The sequence below is a fragment of the Orcinus orca genome, chromosome 3, assembly GCF_937001465.1.
Source record: "Orcinus orca chromosome 3, mOrcOrc1.1, whole genome shotgun sequence".
Lineage (NCBI taxonomy): Eukaryota > Metazoa > Chordata > Mammalia > Artiodactyla > Delphinidae > Orcinus > Orcinus orca.
The window spans coordinates 66,737,651-66,758,073 of NC_064561.1; the positions used below are offsets into that span (position 1 = coordinate 66,737,651).

Genomic DNA, 20,423 nt, shown 5'->3' on the forward strand with positions numbered 1-20,423 from the left:
GTGGCCTGATTTCAAGTCTGATTTCTTCATTCATTCATTCATTTATTCATTCAAGGACTCATGAGCACCTACTATGTTCCAAGCACTAGGGACACCATGTTAAACAAGAGAGAATGGAACTTTACATTTCCCCAGGGGAGAGGGGTGATAAAGTAAACAGGTAAACAAACAAATAAATATAATTTGCGGTACCTGTAAGTGTGGTGCAGATAAAGGAGCTGAGGGGCTCCGATCCTAGGCTGGACATTTTCCTCTGTCCTCATCTAAGTTCCCCACTTGCAGAGGGAGGGGCACACCAGATGAGGGGTGAGTAGATGGTGCTTGATGTCCAGTGGGCACTTTTGGATGCAAGTGGCAAAGACCAAACTTAGGGAGAAGTGTTCTTTAGGCACTGACGCAGCTGGGGATCTGAGGTCGGAAAGTCATCAGGACTCCATCCCCATCTCTTGTCCCTCTCGGGACATCAGCAACCTTCCTTCCCCTTGCAGTGGCTTTTCCCACAAGACGGGAAGCGTGGCTGCTGACAGATCCTATGAGTTTTAATTTTCACAGCCTCAGTCATGGAAGACAGCCTGACCTCAAGCACTCTCCCATTCCCAGACCAAAACACCAAGGGGAGAGACTCATTGACCCAGGTTGGAGGTTCCCAGGCCTGGGCTAACAAGTAAAGGCCAAGGATGGGATCAGAGTACTAACAAGGGTTAGTGCTCTGTGCTCTGGGGGAAGGCAGACCATCCCAGGGTCTAGACCACCCCTACAAAGTGAGACCCATCGTGGTGTGTGCCCCCTGCCACTCCCCCACCCTCACCTCACCCCACCCCTACTCCTGCTTTCATACCTTAATGGTCTAACTTCTGTTTCAGAGAGGCAGCTTTGTGGCCTGTACCCCAGTTCAGTCCCAGTTCTTAAGGTCACCCTCTGCTCTGGGGTCTTCTCTGCCCACCTCACCTGTGTCACCCTCATGTGGAATCCTAACCACTCCATGCATGAGTCCAGGTCACCATCAACACTAGGCAGGTACAGCAGGTTTTATTGAAGGTCTGGAGGTGACAGAGGGCGAACACCCCATAGCTCAGAACAAGACCAACTTGTGGTCCGATTCTCACCATCTTCTATCCTTAGAGCTGAGACCCAAGGGTCTTATCTGGTTTCCCTCCCTCCTGACCTCACACCCCACCCCCAACTCACAGCAGGCGCCTGGAAATTCCTTATTACGTTCTACTGCAGAGGTATTCACCTGTCTGTCTCCACTCAAATCAGGTTCCCGTGCCAACACTGGCATATCCTAAAAACACATTAAGGTGCTTTGCTCAACTAAAGAATCTTCATGCTGAGCCTACAAAGGACAGGAGAAACTTTGGAACTATAGTCCCTGGTTTAACTTATCCACTCTCAAATGCTTAGGGCTCCCATTCCCAAGGACCAGAGCCAGGACAGGAGGTGGGGGCAGAGGAGTTCATGCACAGACTCTGATTTGGGCCCAGGATAAAGCGGTGTCTTCCTCGATGCGGAACTCTTGTAAGGCTGACCGGGAAAACTTACACACAGTGTATTCCACCACGCCTACTTTGAGGTTAGATGGGTTCGTGTTTTTGGATCCCTGAGAGTTCATCCGAGGGGTGGGCTAGCAGGTCACACACTACCCAACACCCAGAAGGTGACACAGAGGAAGAACAAGTGGCTCCCAGACTGCAGAGGTCGGGGATGCTTCAGCAAGGGACACACGATCCCATTCAGGGAAGAGAAATAGTAATATGGCTCTGTTACCAAGCCTATTGCCCCAGAATCATACCTCTGTCCCTCCCTCAAACAGAAACCAACTACTCTTATCTAAGTTGCAGGAGGAAGCTACAAAGAGAAAAAAACAACTGGTTAGAAACAACTAGGCCGAAGACGGTGGAAGATTTGACTTCCAATAGACCTTGAGCCTCGTTATAGTCTCACTTAATACATTAGCATGCTAAATGACACGCCCGCCAGCGCCAGGACAGTCGACAACTGCCATGACAACAACTGGAAAAGCCCATACAAGGACTGAAAAGGAGAGTTGGATTTCTGGGTCCAAACCACACCCCTGTTCTTGGATAACTCACGAATATTCCCCCCATTCTTTCCAATTTCCTCCCTTTTACCTCGACCCTCCTATATATTTGATGTCTCCACCCGAATTGGGTTGAGAAGTTGATTTGTGAACTAGGTTCCTGCTTCTCCATTCTTTGGCTGTTGAATAAAGCTTGTGCTTTTCCTGTCTCAGCATCAGTTTTGTATTGGCTGCGCGAATCTGATCGGAAAAAGAACCTCCCTGGCAGAGACAGGGGTCTTGGTCTGGGCTAGGACCCCAGCACGAGTGCAGTCAACCGATTCAGTAACAGATCCTCTCTCCCATGCTCAGTTACATTACCTTGCAGCTGAAAAAGTTCAAGTGCCTGCATTTCCAGTGCCTGCTCTTTTCACTCAATGCCATGGGGCTCAGCAAATGCTAGACTCCTAACGGGGTGTCTCCTCCACAGCTCCCTATTGGATCTGTGAAGATTCAAAGATGACAGTCATCTGGGAAGCTGTGCCCTGACATGTTTCCAGCTGCCTGACGCTATCTCTGTGAACAATCAGAGCCCTCCCTGAGACCTCAGAAAAACCTGTGCAGAGGTTTTTTGTGCCCCACAAAGGGCACTCATGCCTTCTAGTGCCTTAACTTAGAGGCTATTTTTAATCTTCTGGAAGGATGAGGGACAGGGATGGGGAAACCAGCTGCCCGTTCTACGTCTGTCCTCTTCTCCCCCAGAGAGTTCATATGAGGAGAGTTACCAAGATCTTGGTGCTCCTTCTTTAGAAGGCTGGTTCCTTCTCATTAACTCAGATTGCCTGGAGCCTGGTCCTATTATGGACTCCTCCTGACTTCATGGTCTGAGCAAACTGCAGGTGGTTTCTGCAAATGCATTTGACTTTGAATCTAGGGGCTATGTTACATGGCCTTGAGATCACTTTCCCTCCTCACAGGAGGGAAGAGCACATTAGTGACATGGCCAGGAACCAGGTAACTTGGGTGAGCTGGTCCTGGCTCTGAGGAAGTCTGACTACTGTAAGCAGGTCACTTGCATCCTGGCACCTTGGTTTGCTCATGTCAAATGCATGGCTTGATAGTTTTCTGAACCACAGTCACTCATCTCCACCTTCATATCTTTTGTCACACTTGTGTATTACCTGTCTTATTATATACTTAATCTTTTTCTGAAAATTCATTAATCTTTATAACTTGGCTCCAAGCTAAGCAATACATCCATGAAATCACATATTTACGGTGCTAGTTTTATTTTTGTGACTATGTGCTGAAACAAATATTTATTTTTAATCACACTCATCTGTATAATCCCTGAAACCATCCTGACTACCATACACGTGGACCACCCTTTGGAAACGCTGGATTAGAGCACGCCTTCAGCTCCCAATGTCTTCACCCCTACTGTGAAATTCTAATAATCCCAAAAAGGAGAAGCAATTTCAGAAAAAAAATATATTATTCCCCAGCCAACAGCCAGCATGACCCTTCAAACAAAATTGCTGTGTTTTGACAGGTTTTCCTCTCCCATCACAGTTTACAGAACCCAACACTGACTCCAATTTCCTGAGCCTTTGAGGAGTCTACTGGGCCCTGGCCACTGCACTTCTCTTAGAGTTCCATGTGGTCACTGAAGGCCTCAGTCCCAAACTGCCCCAGGCCTGGCTCTGTGTCAGGTGGTGGGGTTGCTGTGGCCCAGAGGGAAATGGCCTTCCTTTCCCACCCCAAGTGACTGCAGGGTTGGCCTTTCATCCTAAGCAAGCGATCCCAAGGTTAGAGCAAGTCTTTGTTGGGTTGGCAGCCTCATCTGATGCCCTTCACACCCTCAGCGTTTCCTGGAACTCTTTGGATGACACATCGAGAAATTCACGGGGATCCTTGGCTTGGAACTCTCTTCTCTGGTAAGAAATTGGCAAGCGGGGGAAAGAAGAGCTGGGTAGCCAAGAGAGGGGCAACACAAGATGTTTCCCTGGTGAAAGAAGTCGTTCCTGACACCTGCACAGTGACACAAAAGCTGAACAAATCATCAGCCGAATCATGAAGGTTGATCTTTCTCTTCCTTAGGGGTCCCCAAATCTGGGTGATCATCAGAATCATTTGAAGGGCTTTTAAAAATAAAGTAAAAATGAAGTTAAACGCCCTTACGCAGCAATTATACCCCTAGGTATTTACCTATGATAAATGAAAACATATTTATAGCAGCTTTATACATAATAGCCAAAAACAATCCTAAAAGTCCTCTCAGTAGGTGAAGAGAGAAACAAATTGAGGTACAAACATATGGTGGATACAACTCAGCAATAAAAAGGAATGAACTGTTGATGGGATCCATGCAACAACATGGATGGATCTGGAAAACACTATGGGAAGCAAAAGAAACCAGATCCAAATAAGTGAATCCTGTATGATTCTGCTGATATTCAAGAATGGGCAAAACTCACCTATGGTGGCAGAAATCAGGACATTGGTGGTCTATGCAGGGTGGGGGTTGATTTAACTTTCTGGGGCCATGGAAATGTTCTATATACATTTGTCAGAACTCATCCAATTATACTCTGAAGATCCGTGTAATTCGCTGTAGATAAATTTTACCTGAATTTCAAAACAAAACTAAAAAATATATCCTCTGACCCCATCCCATTCCTACTGAATCAGAATCTCCAGAGGCAGAATCTGGAAATTTATATTTTAAAAAACTCCCCAGGTGATTCTGCTACACAGCCAGATGTGGGAACCTGCGGCTCTAGAAGCTCTGGCTGACTCTCATTGTTTACCAGATTTGAGGAAGTTCTAGGGCTGTTACTAGAAAGAAAGACTAGCTATGATAATAGCTATTGCTCACGGAGCACTTATTATGTTCTCAAATTCTTCCAATAACCCAGCAAAGCAGGTGTCATTTTATAGATTAAAAAAAACTGAGAGCAAGAAACTTGCTCAAATCACACAGCTGATAAGTAGCAAAACCACTTAGCCCAGTCTTCCTTACTACAAGTACCTCATTCTTCCCACCATTCATTCATTCATTCATTCATTCAAACAATCAAAAACAAATAAGTATTGTGTACCTTCCCAGAGCCAGCCCATCTGCTGGCATGATGTTGTACCAACCTCCCTGAGAAGTCTCTAAGGAGGAGTAATGCGTGAGCGAGATGGAGTCTGTAAGGCAGCATTTCCCTTTGATTTGAAGAACTTGAGGAGGTAAAGGGATCCCAGGCCTCTTTTGATTTTAATTATTCAGGTGGTTTGGGGAAAGGCAGGAGGTTTATGGTTATATAAGCATTGCTAAAGGAAGCCTCTCTGTTGCTTACTTTGGGAACTTTCCAGAAGCTAACACCAATAGCAGGTCATGATAAAAATGGGTTCAAACCATTATCGGATTATGAATAATTCACAAGGTACCCCCTGTTACCCATTACATTTTGTTCTACATAATTGCCTTCTGGAAATCTGCTCCCAGTGAAGGGAATTGGGAGTATGCATGAAATTGAATATTTCTGCCTTTGACAAATAAATTTAAACAAAATTGTGAATTAGTTTCAGTCCACTGCCGCCTATCCCCTTTGAGTTGATAAGACTGGTCTTGTATCCCAGCAAAATAACTGAGCAAGGAGAAAAGGGTCTAGCTTCTTTGAAGGGGAAGTCAGCCCTAGCTCCTATTCATGGCAGGCAGTGTCCCAAGGGTTCTAAATATTGTGGAGGATTCAGGGTGGGATGGGGAGCTCTAGGTCTGGGGAGAATCAGAGCCAAACCACAAAATGAACTCTGGATGGTATGATGCAAAGATGGGAATGACCAGAATAATAAGACTAATCTTTTCTAAAAAACTGAGATGTAATTCATCCTTTTAAAGTATACAAGTCACTGTACACCAGCCTCTGGCAACCATTAATCTACTTTCTATCTCTATAGATTTGCCTGTTCCAGACATTTCATATAGATGGAATCACATAACATGTGGCCTTTAGTGACAAGTTCCTTTAACTTAGCGTAATATTTCCAAAGTTCATCCATGTTGTAGCATGTATCAGTACTTCATTCCTTTTTATCGCTGAATAATATTCCATTGTACAGATATAGTATATTTTGCTTATCCACTCATCACTTAATGGAAATTGGTTTGTTTCTCCTTTTTGGCTATTATGAATAATGCTACTATGAACATTCACGTACAGGATTTCGTGCGAACGTATGTTTTCAATTCTCTTTGGTACATACGTAGGAGTAGAATTGCTGGGTCATAAGGTAACATATATTCAATTTTTTGAGGAAGTGTCAAACTGTTTTCCACTGTGGCTGCACCATTTTACGTTATTACCCCCAGCAGCGTACAAGGGTTCTGCCCTTTTCTAGCACTACCTTTCTCTAGCAATACCCTTACTTTATCTTCCTGGTCAAAATGCTATCTATTCTATGTACCAGTCACAGCTTATCTGAAAACCTAATCTACATTACTGGCTTCATGTGTCATCCCTCTGGACAACACATTCACAGTTTAAGAAAAGCTTCCCGGAGATACAATAATACATTATTCAGGACACGTCCAAATTCAAGACATCTGAAGCAGAAAGAGGATTTATTTGCTTATGTAGCTGGGAAGATAGCAGAGCAGCTTACAGACTCTAAGGGGGAGTTACAGGAACCAAAGCTTCAGCTTCACGGTGAATCAGTAAATCTCTCTCTCTCTCTTTCTCTCTCTCTCTGTTTCATCACCCCCACCTTTCTGAACCTCCCTTTTGTTTCTTTGGTTCCCTCTTTCCATGATACTCTCTCCATATCTCATCTCTGTAGCCTCATCTTGGCCTCATTCCACATCAGGTTCTTTCCATGTAGAAGAATGATGGCTGCCAGCAGTTCAGACTTACATCCTCCCAGCTTAGTAGCCCCCAGGGATAGTTTTAGATCTGGGGACAGGGACCCTCTCTCTCCCAGAATCGTGTGTCATGCCCATCTGGATCAATCATGTGTCTAGGAAAATGAAAGCTAATGTTCGGTCTACACTAGCTACCACACCTACATCTGTGGCCAGATCAGAAGAAGGGGCATAGGTGGACTAGGGTAGATGGTGAGAGGGACATGCTGAGCAGCCAGAAATAATCACTGCCAATACCTTAATCCAAAGGGGAGGAGCTAGTGTTAGAAATTTCTGACATCATGGACATTCCAAAATCATAGGCAAATAGAAGGCCATTTGGGGCAGGACAACAACCCCAGAGCTTATTCTGTCTGTGTCTGGAGCCAGCCCTGGTCTGGACAGTCTCCTGGGGTAACAGAGGACACTGAGTCCCTGGAAAGCCAACAGGCACTTTTCAAATTATAGGGCAACACATATCACCGCAGCACACGTGGGGACTGGAGCAGACCCACCACCTAACTTGATTACTGCCTCCTTAGCTATTTAATTCTGTTGCAGTTTTACTTTGTCCATATGAGTGGAACGGAATCTTTCTTAGAAAATGGAGGAATAACTTCAGTAAATGAAAGCATTTTCTACTTTACTCTCGGTGGGTTCCAAAATCTGAAAAGGACTCTCAAGGGACTTCCAAAACTTCTCAAATAAGGTTAAATGGCTATTAGGACCCACACATTCAAGAGACAAAATGAGCTGAATCCTTAGATGTTAGAATTGGAAGACCCTGTGGGGCCCACCTAGTCCCCCCACTCGTTTTACACAGGGAGCAATTGAGCCCCAGGGATGGAAGAGGCCTGTCTGGTCGCACAGATAAGAAGTGGCAGAGCTACTACATCCAGATTTCCCAGTGCATCATGCCCATTCTTCTTGACCAGGCCTCTTCTTGTCTGTACTCTCCCTTATGAGCACAAACTTAAATTAAAAAAAAAAAAAAAGTAAATATGGCTCCAGATACATAGTAAGGGCATAAGAAAGAGGTGCTGAATGGTTGCAAAGACTTTCCAGTTTAGTTCACTCTTTGGGCATTGCAGGAACCCAGCCTATGCCTGGGGGAGGATTTCTTGCTGAAATCAGCACTGCGGGTACCATAATCCAGCTGTGAGTCACAAACTGCACAGGAAGCATTTTAATGAGATTTTTCTGAGTGAGAGAGGAGAGTCTTTACATGTGAGGAAGGGAAAGAGGTGCAGACAGTTTTGAAACTGCAATAAACAGCTGAAATCAACAGACTCCACCTGAGTACTTACCATGTATAATGCCCCGTGGGCAGAACAAAGACATTTCAGACACAATTCTCTCCTTGCACATTTACAGTCCAGTCTCCCAGGAGAGAAGACATGCTTCTGGGACGTGTTTTGGAGTGTGTGTGTGTGTGCGTGCTCTCACGCACATGAATTTGTAAGAGCTCTTAGTTCCTGTCTGTCTCAGAAGTTGCAAATATTTCTCTCCTGCTTTCGTCTTTTAACTTGTTTTTCTCTTCTGAAGTATTTCATTTTCATACACGATCATATCCATCAATCATTTCTTTTGTGTTGCCTACGCTTTTGTGTCATGACTCAGTATCCTGCTCTACTTCAGTTTTCTTCTAATTTTTTTAAAATAAATTTATTTATTTATTTTTAATTTTGGCTGTGTTGGGTCTCTGTGGCTGCACACAGGCTTCCTCTAGTTGCGGTGGGGGGGGGGCTACTCTTCTTCTCCCTTCACAGAGCAAATATCCCACATAAATGGATGGAGACCGATGTGGGGTGACTGGGGATGTGGATTGTCAGCAAGAACAATGCTCTGCTAGCCCCATCCCTTTTTCTAGACCTAACCTGAGAGCATGTCTGGTCTCTCTAACTCACCTAGTTAGCACTTGCCTTCTCACAGATATAGCTTTCCTATCCTTGTTCCAAATATCTCCTCCTTGGGAACCCAACAGCTTTCCCTCTGCCCCAGAGGAACGAGACCTGCCTGTGCTTTTTTTTTTTTTTTAATGAGGCTACTGGATATTTTCTGAGGGGTGAGGTCTCCTGATTTAAATATTTCTCTCAGGGCTTTTTTTTTTTAAAAAAATATTTATTTATTTATTTATTTATTATTTACTTGGTTGTGCCGGGTCTTAGCTGCCACAGTCAGGCTCCTTAGTTGCAGCTCATTGGCTTCTTAGTTGCAGCAGGCAAACTCATAGTTGCAGCACGCATGTGGGATTTAGTTCCCAGACCAGGGATTGAACCCGGGCCCCCTGCATTGGGAGCGCAGAGTCCTAACCACTGCGCCACCAGGGAAGTCCCAACCTGCCTATGCTTTTGCATTATAGATGACCTAGTATTCTTAGGGAAGCAGTGCCTTCTGCACTTTAGATCTAGGAAGGAGTGAGTCTGTGTTCTAGAGAGGATTCTTTTCCCTCTAACCTTCAAACTGGCATTCACCAGTAAGAGGTTTTTGTTGTCAAGGGTGGGGAGGGGGACAATCTGGCAGCCTTCAAATCACACATCTCAGTCTTTTAACAAGCAACTCCACGGTTAGAAAAATTTTAAGGACATAGCAAAGATTTAATGGCAAGGGTGTGCATTATTTTTTTTTAATTGAAATATAGTTGATTTACAATATTGTGTTAGTTTCAGGTCTACAGCATAGTGATTCATTTTTGCTGTTGTTGTTGTTTTGCAGATTGTATTGCATTATAGGTTATTTACAAGATATTGGGTATAATTTCCTGTGCTATACAGCAGGGGTCCCCAACCCCTGGACCACGGAGCGGTAGCAGTTTGTGGTCTGTTAGGAACCGGACTTCACAACAGGAGGTGAGTGGCAGGCAAGAGAGTGAAGCTTCATCTGCCGCTCCCCACCACTCACATTACCGCCTGAACCATCCCCCACCCCATCCATGGAAAAACTGTCTTCCACGAAACCCATCCCTGGTGCCAAAAAGGTTGGGGACCGCGGCTATACAGTAAATCCTTGTTGCTTATCTATTTTATGTATAGTAGTTTTTATCTGTTAATCCCATACTAATAATTTGTCCCACCCCAACCCCCCTCTTCCCTTCGGTAACTATAAGTTTGTTTTCTATGTCTGTGAGTCTGTTTCTGTTTCGTATGTAGATTCATTTGGACATAGATCTATTTTTTAGATTCCACATGTAAGTGATATTATATAGTATTTGTCTTTCTCTGTCTGACTTATTTCACCAAGCATAGTATTCTCTAGGTCAAGGATGCCCATTATAACATAGTTTATAATACTGAAAAACTGGCAAGAGCCTAAAGGCTCAAGAGTAAGGGGATTCACACACCTATGGTTTAATCTTCAACAAAGGAGGCAAGAATATACAATGGGGAAAAGACAGTCTTCTCAGCAAGTGGTGTTGGGAAAGCTGAACAGCTGCATGCAAATCAATGAAGTTAGAACACACCCTCACACCGTACACAAAAATAAACTCCAAATGGCTTAAAGACTTAACTATAAGACATAACAACATAAAACTCCTAGAAAAGAACAGAGGCAAAACATTCTCTGACATAAATTGTACCAATGTTTTCTTAGGTCAGTCTCCCAAGGCAATAGAAATAAAAGCAAAAAAAAAAAAAACAGATGGGACCTAATAAAACTTTATAAGCTTTTGCATAGCAAAGGAAACCATAAATAAAGTGAAAAGACAACCCATAGAATGGGAGAAAACACTTGCAAACGATGCGACCGACAAGGGTTTAATTTCCAAAATATACAAACAGCTCATACACTCAATGACAAAAAAACAAACAACCCAATCGAAAAATGGGCAGAAGACCTAAATAGACATTTCTGCAAAGACATACAGATGGCCAATAGACATATGAAAAGATGTTCATCATTGCTAATTATTAGAGAAATGCAAATTAAAACTACAATGAGTTACCACCTCACACCGGTCAGAACGGCCATCATTAAAAAGTCTACAAATAACAAATGCTGGAGAGGGTGTGGAGAAAAGGGAACCCTCCTACCCTGTTGGTGGGAATGTAAGTTGGTGCAGTCACTATGGAAAAAAGTATGGTGGTTCCTCAAAAAACTAAAAACAGAGCTGCCATATGATCCAGCAATACCATTCCTGGACATACATCCAGAGAAAATATACATGCACCCCTGTGTTCATAGCAGCACTATTTACATAGCCAAGACAAGGAAACAACCTAAATGTCCATCGCCAGAGGAATGGATAAAGAAGATGTGGTACATATATACAATGGAATACTACTCAGCCATTAAAAGAACAAAGTAATGCCATTTGCAGCAACATAGATGCAACTAGAGATTATCATACTAAGTGAAGTCAGAAAGAGAAAGACAAATCCATAGGATATTACTTATACGTGGAATCTAAAATACAACACAAATGAACATATCTATGAAACAGAAACAGACTCACAGACATAGAGAACAGACTTGTGGTTGCCAAGGTGGTGGTGGAGGGGGAGGCTGGGGAAGGGAAGGATTGTGAGCTTGGGATCAGCAGATGCAAACTATTATATATAGGATGGATAAACGATAAAGTCCTACTGTATAGCACAGGGGACTATATTCAATATCCTGTGATAAACCATAATGGAAAAGAATATGAAATAGAATACATATATATGTATAACTGAAGCACTTTGCTGTACAGCAGAAACGAACACAACATTGTAAATCAGCTATACCTCAATTTTTTAAAAAAAAAGAATATGGGGTTTATTAAATTATGGCACATCCATAAAATAGAACATTATTTACCTTGTAAAACTATGCTGTAGATGAATACTCATAGACATGGACAGATGGGTACAGTACAATAAACTGTTAGAAAAAAATATAATTGTAGTATGATGCCATTTTTGCCAGTATACATACAGATAAATGTACAGATGGATATATGTATTTCAAGTGTTAACAGCAGTTGACTTGAAATGGTGGGTATGTTTATTATCTTCATTTTGCCTAAGTGTAGGGTCTACATATCTTCTAGGGGTTACCTTTAGAGATGGTATTGAAGAAAAAGGAACATGAGGAAGATTTCTGGCGTGCTGGGAATGTTCTAAATCAGTGCTATCCAAAAGAAATATAATGTAAGCTGCATATGTAAATTAAAATTCACAGGTGAAATTAATTTTAAGGATATATTTGTATTTAATATAATATATCCAAAATACTGTCATTTGGGTATTTAATTACTATAAACAAACCACCAATGACATATGTTCCCTTTTATTGTACTAAGTTGTTGGAAGTGTATTTTACACTCACAGCACATCTCAATTCCAACTAGCCAGACTTGAACTGCTTAGTAGACAGAGTGGCTAGTAGTTACTGTATCGAATAGTGCAAGACTGTATCTTGATTTGAGTGGTGTCTTCATGGATATTTATATAAAAATTCATCATGCTGTACATTTAAGATATAAGCGTTGGGGACTTCCCCGGTGGTGCAGTGATTAAGAATCCACCTGCCAATGCAGGGGAGCCGGGTTCCAGCCCTGGTACGGGAAGATCCCACATGCCGCGGAGCAACTAAGCCCGTGAGCCACAACTACTGAGCCTGCGCTCTAGAGCCCGCTCTAGAGCCACGACTGCTGAAGCCCGCACGCCTAGAGCCCGTGCTCCGCAACAAGAAAAGCCACCGCAATGAGAAGCCTGCGCACCGCAACGAAGAGTAGCCTCCCTCGCCACAACTAGAGAAAGCCCGCGCGCAGCAACAAAGAGCCAACGCAGCCAAAAATAAATAAAATAAAGACTTGACCTTTAAAAAAAAAATCTTAAAAAAAAAGGTATAGGGCTTCTCTGGTGGTGCAGTGGTTGAGAATCTGCCTGCCAATGCAGGGGACACAGGTTCGAGCCCTGATCTGGGAAGGTCCCACATGCCGCGGAGCAACTGGGCCCGTGAGCCACACTGCTGAGCCTGCGCGTCTGGAGCCTGTGCTCCGCAACAAGAGAGGCCGCGACAGTGAGAGGCCTGCGCACCGCGATGAAGAGGGGCCCCCGCTGGCCGCAACTAGAGAAAACCCTCGCACAGAAACGAAGACCCAACACAGCCAAAAATAAATAAATAAAAATTTAAAAAATGTATAAGCGTTGTATCAATACTTCAATAAAAAAATTTTAAAAAATTTAAATGAACCTTTAAAAAAGAGGGTTAGGAGACATATCAAGCAAAGAAAAGCAGCCTCTGGAGACTCAGCAGAGCTGAGCATTCCTCTCTGGGACCGAGGACACCATTCAGAGTTCCAGGGGCAACCCCCTCAAGTCAGCTGATTTGCCTACACAACAGAGGCTCAGCCCAGGGCCAGGCAGAGCAGGGTGAATCAGCTCCACTAGAGAAGGAAGAACAGAAACTTGGGGAGAACGCCCTAATGCTAGTAGGAGTGTGGAGTGAGTCTAAAGGTTTACACACAGCACCTTCTAGCTGCCTTTGCCCCCAGAGATGAAGAGAATGTTCTGGGACTCATGTAGAGAAGAGGCGGGTGAGATCCCAACCCACTGGCCAGGAAGGCTCCCATGGCCACAGCTGACCCGTGCTCCATGCAAGCCTGAGAGAATCTACCTCCATTCTGCTCTGAGCACTGCAGGTTAGGTCAGTGTTCCTGAGGTAGGGTACATGCACCCGATAATTTTAGTGGTATGTCGGAAAATTTTTTTAATTGTTATGTATTTATTTAAAATTGTGTGTGTGTGTGTAAGTACATGCGTGTATAATGGAACATAAAATCCATAACTTCATAGATAACAATTGGTTAGGGTAATGCTAAAGTTAAAAAAATGACCATAGGGAGTCCCCTGGTGGTCCAGCGGTTAGGACTCTGCGCTTCCACTGCAGGGGGCCCGGGTTCGCTCCCTGGTCAGGGAACTGAGATCCCACAAGCTGCATAGAGCAGCCAAGAAATAAAATAATAAAATAAAATAAATGAATAAAATAAAAGGTGACTGTAAATAAAAATATTAAGCATGTAACAACACAGATGGTACATGGATATAGCAGCAACAGCAACAAATTATAAAGTGGTAGGCAAATCTTTGAATTTTTGATCAACCACTGTCCCTCCATGAAATGATCCTGGAGACCCAGGCTTTTTGGGGTGGGGCAGGGGGAGGTACTTAAGGGACTGGTCTATGCAGGTGAATCAGGAGGAAAAGAAAAGCAACAGTTAGTTCAGAATCTCTTCAAGAGGCGTCAGAAATTGGCTGGTTGGAAGTCAAGAGACCATTTGCTAGAAAAAGCAAGACCTTGAAGGAAACACAGTGCAGGTTTCTCCAAAGGGACTTATATTGCGGTCATAGTAGAGATTCTTCTTCTTTGTTCCCCTGGGGCAAAGGGGAAAGGCCCCCACTCCTCACCCAGGCGGCATCCCAGAGCCATGCACTCCTGGGTCAGCAGATCTCCCAAGGGGGCACTTCCTGTCTGTGGGGTTCACAGGCAAGTGGCTGCCTGCAGGGCTGACCAAGGGCCAAGACAGCTGCCAGGATGAAGGACTGACAGAGAGGAAAGCCGTGGGGAAGTGCACATCCGTGAATATTGAATTTGTTGAACAAAAAAAGATAATGGACCAGTTCCCTAACTCTGGGTGGCGCTCTCTTTCTTAGGTCTATGAGTAGATCTGTTTTGGGAATTTGTCTTTCCTATCAATATCCCCAAAGTCCTTTCTTTCTTTCCTTTTTACCTGTTTCTGACCAGAATGCTTCCCAACTTGGATAGAACTACCTTTGGACGCCAGAGCTAAGGGTCAGGGTCCTGCCAGCAGAGCAGGAAGTAAGGGCTTTGTCTGCCCTTGAGTTCCTGGGGGCCACAGGGCCCGCTGAAGAGAAGCCACACACACACCCATTCAGCAAGCATGTGGGTTTCCTGAAGAAACCAAAAGGTTTCTTTTGGGTCCTTTGAGCCTAAAGCCTGTGTGTGGCACCTGTGGAGCAGACACAAAGATTTCACCATCTTGTTCTTAATGTACTCAGTCCATCTGGGAGTAGAGAGGAGCAAAAGCATTAAAAAGGTAGAAGGAAGCCAAGAAGGAGAGATGCCTAGGAGTGCACTGAGGAAGAAACAAGCCAGGCTCACAGAACGGGGTGGGGGGTGAATTATAACCCTCCTCAGAGCTCCCAGCCATATGGATGGGCCCATGATGGTAATAATTGTTTCTATTTATGGACAGCTGACAACGTGCCAGGACTGTGCTGAGCTCTCTCTCCATGTGTTACCCCACTTAGCAGAGTGGCTGACAGCACAGGCTCTGGAGTTATTCAGTCAGCACATTTTATTAAGAGCCTACTATGTGCCAGGTGCTGTTCTAGGTACTGGGGAAACAGCAGTGCCAAGTCCAAGTCCCTACTCTAAGAAGTTACCTAAGCCAGAGGCTTCACTTGGACCAGATTTGGGTTTTAAACCTACCTTTCGCTAGATGATCGACCAGTAGCCCCTGTGGGCCTTAGTCTCTCCAGCTACGAAATTTAAAAAGAATTTACCTTAAAGGTTTGTGTGAGGATTAAATGAAACAAAACGTGTCAAGTTCTTAGAGCAGTGCACAAGACCCAGTAAAGGCTCAATAAATACTGGCCGTTATTTGTAATGCTTCAGGTAGGTACCCTTATTGTCCCCATTCTTTTTTTTTTTTTTTGCTGTGGTGGTGAAATATACATAACATAAAATTTATCATTTTTACCATTTTAGAGTATATAGTTCAATGGCATTAAGTACATTCACGTTGGTGGGCAGCCATCACCACCATCCATGTCCAGAAGTTTTTCCACCTTCCCAAACTGAAATTTCATACCCATTAAAAGTAACTCCCCATTTCTCCCTTCCTCTGGTCCCTGGCAACCACCATACTACTTTCTATGAATTTAACTACTGTTAAGTACCTAATATAAATGGAATCATACAATATTTATCCTTTTGTGGCTGGCTTATTTCACTTAGCATAATATCCTCAAGGATCATCCATGTTGTAGCATGTGTCAGAATTTCCTTCCTTTTTTTTTTCTATTTCTATTTTTTCAAACATCTTTATTGGAGTATAACTGCTTTACATTGTTGTGTTAGTTTCTGCTGTATAACAAAGTGAATCACCTATACATATACACATATCCCCATATCCCCTCCCTCTTGCCTCTCCCTCCCACCCTACCTATCCCACCCCTCTAGGTGGTCACAAAGCACTGAGCTGATCTCCCTGTGCTATGCGGCTGCTTCCCACTAGCTATCTATTTTACATTTGGTAGTGTGGTAGTGTATGTATGTCAATGCCACTCTCTCACTTCGTCCCAGCTTACCCTTTCCCCTCACCGAGTCCTCAAGTTCATTGTCTGCATCTTTATTCCTGTCCTGCTCCCAGGTTCTTCATGACCTTTTTTTTTTTTAGATTCCATATATATGTGTTAGCATACGGTATTTATTTTTCTCTTTCTGACTTACTTCACTCTGTATGACAGACTCTAGGTCCATCCACCTCACTACAAATAACTCAGTTTCATTTCCTTTTATGGCTGAGTAATATTCCATGGTATATATGTGCCACATCTTCTTTATCCATTCATCTGTCAGTGGACACTTAGGTTGCTTCCATGTCCTGGTTATTGTAAATAGTGCTGCAATGAACATTGTGGTACATGACTCTTTTTGAATTATGGTTTTCTCAGGGTATATGCCCAGTAGTGGGATTGCTGGGTCAGATGGTAGTTCTATTTTTCGCTTTTTAAGGATCCTCCATATGTTCTCCATAGTGGCTGTATCAATTTACATTCCCACCAACAGTGCAAAAGGGTTCCCTTTTCTCCACACCCTCTCCAGCATTTATTGTTTGTAGATTTTTTGATGATGGCCATTCTGACTGGTGTGAGGTGATACCTCATTATAGTTTTGATTTGCATTTCTCTAATGATTATTGATGTTGAGCATCCTTTCATGTGTTTGTTGGCAACCTGTATATCTTCTTTGGAGAAATGTCTATTTAGGTCTTCTGCCCATTTTTGGATTGGGTTGTTTGTTTTTTTGATATTGAGCTGCATGAGTTGCTTGTGTATTTCGAAGATTAATCCTTTGTCAGTTGCTTCATTTGCAAATATTTTCTCCCATTCTGAGGGTTGTCTTTTCGTCTTGCTTATGGTTTCCTTTGCTGTGCAAAAGCTTTTAAGTTTCATTATGTCCCATTTATTTATTTTCGTTATTTCCATTTCTCTAGGAGGTTGGTCAGAAAGGATCTTGCTGTGATTTATGTCACAGAGTGTTCTGCCTATATTTTCCTCTAAGACTTTTATGGTGTCTGGCCTTACATTTAGGTCTTTAATCTATTTTGAATTTATTTTTGTGTATGGTGTTAGGGAGTGTTCTAATTTCATTCTTTTACATGTAGCTGTCCAGTTTTCCCAGCACCACTTATTGAAGAGGCTGTCTTTTCTCCATTGTATACTCTTGCCTCCTCTATCAAAGATAAGGTGACCATATGTGCATGGGTTTATCTCTTGGCTTTCTATCCTGTTCCATCGATCTATGTTTCTGTTTTTGTGCCAGTACCATACTGTATTGATTACTGTAGCTTTGTAGTATAAAGTCAGGGAGCCTGATTCCTCCAGCTCTGTGTTTCTTTCTCAAGATTGCTTTGGCTATTTGGGGTCTTTTGTGTTTCCATACAAATTGTGAAATTTTTTTGTTCTAGTTCTGTGAAAAATGCCATTGGTAGTTTGATAGGGATTGCGCTGACTGCTTTGGGTAGTACAGTCATTTTCACAATGCTGATTCTTCCAATCCAAGAACATGGTATATCTCTCCATCTGTTTCTATTATCTTTAATTTCTTTCATCAGTGTCCTATAGTTTTCTGCATACAGGTCTTTTTCTCCTTAGGTAGGTTTTTTTTTTTTTTTTTTTGCGGTATGCAGGCCTCTCACTGTTGTGGCCTCTCCCGTTATGGAGCACAGGCTCCAGACGCTCAGGCTCAGTGGCCATGGCTCACAGGCCCAGCTGCTCCACGGCATGTGGGATCTTCCCAGACCGGGGCATGAACCCACGTCCCCTGCATTGGCAGGCGGACTCTCAACCACTGCGGCACCAGGGAAGCCCTTAGGTAGGTTTATTCCTAGCTGTTTTATTCTTCTTGTTGCAATGGTAAATGGGAGTGTTTCCTTAATTTCTTTTTCAGATTTTTCATCATTAGTGTACAGAAATGCAAGAGATTTCTGTGCATTAATTTTGTATCCTGATACTTTACCAAATTCATTGATTAGCTCTAGTAGTTTTCTGGTAGTATCTTTAGGATTTTCTATGTATAGCATCATGTCATCTGCAAACACTGACAATTTTATTTCTTCTTTTCCAATTTGGATTCCTTTTATTTCTTTTTTGTCTCTGATTGCTGTGGCTAAAACTTCCAAAACTACGTTGAATAAGAGTGGTGTGAGTGGACAACCTTGTCTTGTTCCTGATCTTAGTGGAAATGATTTCAGTTTTTCACCATTGAGAATGATATTGGCTGTGGGTTTGTCGTATATGGCCTTTATTATGTTGAGGTAAGTTCCCTCTATGCACACTTTCTGGAGGGTTTTTTATCATAAATGGGTGTTGAATTTTGTCAAAAGCTTTCTCTGCATCTATTGAGATGATCATATGGTTTTTCTCCTTCAATTTGTTAATATGGTTTATCACATTGATTGATTTGCATATATTGAAGAGTCCTTGCATTCCTGGGATAAACTCCACTTGATCATGGTGTATGATCCTTTTAATGTGCTGTTGGATTCTGTTTGCTAGTATTTTGCTGAGGATTTTTGTATCTATGTTCATCAGTGATATTGGCCTGTAGTTTTTTTTGTGTGTGACATCTTTGTCTGGTTTTGTTATCAGGGTGATGGTGGCCTCGTAGAATGAATTTGGGAGGGTTCCTCCCTCTGCTATATTTTGGAAGAGTTTGAGAAGCATAGGTGTTAGCTCTTCTCTAAATGTGTGATAGAATTCACCTGTGAAGCCATTTGGTCCTGGGCTTTTGTTTGTTGGAAGATTTTTAATCACAGTTTCAATTTCAGTGCTTGTGATTGGTCTGTTCATATTTTCTGTTTCTTCCTGATTCAGTCTTGGAAGGTTGTGCTTTTCTAAGCATTTGTCCATTTCTTCCAGGTTGTCCATTTTATTGGCATATAGTGCTTGTAGTAATCTCTCACGATCCTTTGTATTTCTGCAGGGTCAGTTGTTACCTCTCCTTTTTCATTTCTAATTCTATTGATTTGAATCTTCTCCCTTTTTTTCTTGATGAGTCTGGCTAATGGTTTATCAATTTTGTTTATCTTCTCAAAGAACCAGCTTTTAGTTTTACTGACCTTTGCTATTGTTTCTTTCATTTCTTTTTCATTTATTTCTGATATGATCTTTATGATTTCTTTCCTTCTGCTAACTTTGGGGTTTTTTTGTTCTTCTTTCTCTAATTGCTTTAGGTGTAAGGTTAGGTTGTTTATTTGAGATTTTTCTTGTTTCTTGAGGTAGGATTGTATTGCTATAAACTTCCCTCTTAGAACTGCTTTTGCTGCATCCCATAGGTTTTGGGTTGTTGTGTTTTCATTGTCTTTTGTTTCCAGGTATTTTCTGATTTCCTCTTTGATTTCTTCCGTGATCTCTTGGTTTTTAGTAGTGTATTGTTTAGCCTCCATGTGTTGGTAATTTTTACAGTTTTTTTCCTGTAATTGATATCTAGTCTCATAGCATTGGGGTAGGAAAAGATACTTGATACGATTTCAATTTTCTTAAATTTACCAAGGCTTGATTTGTGACCCAAGGTATGATCTATCCTGGAGAATGTTCCACGAGCACTTGAGAAGAAAGTGTATTCTGTTGTTTTTGGATGGAATGTCCTATAAATATCAATTAAGTCCATCTTGTTTAATGTGCCATTTAAAGCTTGTGTTTCCTTATTTACTTTCATTTTGGTTGATCTGTCCATTGGTGAAAGTGGGGTGTTAAAGTCTCCTACTATGATTGTGTTACTGTCGATTTTCCCTTTTATGGCTGTTAGCATTTGCCTTATGTATTGAGGTGCTCCTATGTTGGGGTCATAAATGTTTATAATTGTTATATCTTCTTCTTGGATTGATCCCTTGATCATTATGTACTGTCCTTCTTTGTCTCTTGTAATAGTCTTTAAAGTGTTTTGTCTGATATGAGAATTGCTACTCCAGCTTTCTTTTGATTTCCATTTGCATGGAATATCTTTTTCCATCCCCTCACTTCCAGTCTGTATGTGTCCCTAGGTCTGAAATGCATCTCTTGTAGACAGCATATGTACAGGTTTTGTTTTTGTATCCATTCAGCCAGTCTTTGTCTTTTGGTTGGAGCACTTAATCCATTTACATTTAAGGTAATTATCAATATGTATATTCCTGTTATCATTTTCTTAATTGTTTTGGGTTTGTTATTGTAGGTCTTTTCCTTCTCTTGTGTTTCCTGCCTAGAGAAGTTCCTTTAGCATTTGTTGTAAAGCTGGTTTGGTGGT

The 20,423-nt window shown here is 42.4% G+C and overlaps 1 long non-coding RNA gene across 1 annotated transcript in view; it reads right to left on the minus strand.

Annotated features, from left to right (window-relative positions):
* Positions 1-1,173: 1,173 nt before the first annotated feature.
* LOC117196767 (uncharacterized) overlaps positions 1,174-20,423 on the minus strand; it is a 48,392-nt gene continuing 29,142 nt past the window's right edge. The window contains exon 4 of the long non-coding RNA XR_007476501.1: positions 1,174-4,161. This is a non-coding gene — a long non-coding RNA (uncharacterized LOC117196767). The remainder of the gene's footprint in view (positions 4,162-20,423) is intronic.